Raw genomic sequence first — 1,001 nt, 5'->3', positions numbered from 1 at the left:
AAGCAGTGGTATCAACGCAGAGTACTGTATATTTAAATTCTAAACCCTAATGTGTTGAAATGTTTCAAAACTTGCCCTTATGGTTTTATTAATTAATTAAGGTGTATAATTAAAAGAGGCTTAATAAATCCATAAAGTTTTGGTTTACAATTTAATTGAATTAAAGGTATAATTGTTAAATTTGATCACCTAATATTTTAAAAGTATAAAATACACCCTATACTATATATAACATTAAAAGTCTAACATTATATATATGTATGAGTAAAAGTCAGTCTTACCGTTAGTAGGCCTCATTCACGAAGCTGGTCTATAAGGGGTGTTTAAGGAAATTGCCTATAAAATGGCGATTGAATGGGTATCCACTTTTACCCACCGCACTCTTGACTAGTGGAGGGTCGTTAGCCGAACGGGTAGGATAGGACGAAACCTTCCATTATAAGTATAATGAAGTATAAAAGTAACTAAATGTTTTTATAAAATTCCCAATCTTAGTTACTTAGGCAAAAGTGAATTGATGCAATTCCATGAAATTACACTTTGTGCCCTTGCGAAGACGTTAGTGGAGCGTGTGTGGTTTACCGGCACACTAAATGGTTCTAAGCAAAGGTAGCAAAGGGTGACTCAATGTTTGTCATAGTTCGGTGGAGCGTGTGTGGTTTACCGGCACATCGAATAGGTGACTGTAACATGTGAGGGCACCATGTAAGTTTGCATGGTTATTCACACCCGCTTTGTGATCCTCGGCATCCCAGTCACAAACAAGAGGGGCATATCGAGATTTAAACATGCGATTGAAAGTTCAATGAATCTCAAAGGGTCTAGGAGTTTTCATAGATTTAAAACTTAAATTTCTTTTTCGTTTTTCATGGTGGAAATTAATGAATCGTCATTCACTTACCTTCAAATGTTCTGCAATTAGGGTTACGACATCCTTCTCCCGAGTTGTAGAATATTGTGTTGGGTCCTAGCCTTAGTATCTCATTTGGGTGATTTACTAA

The sequence above is a fragment of the Lactuca sativa genome, chromosome 1 (genome assembly GCF_002870075.4).
Source record: "Lactuca sativa cultivar Salinas chromosome 1, Lsat_Salinas_v11, whole genome shotgun sequence".
NCBI lineage: Eukaryota > Viridiplantae > Streptophyta > Magnoliopsida > Asterales > Asteraceae > Lactuca > Lactuca sativa.
The sequence above is the reverse complement of the archived record's forward strand: the minus strand, read 5'-3'. Positions refer to the sequence as shown.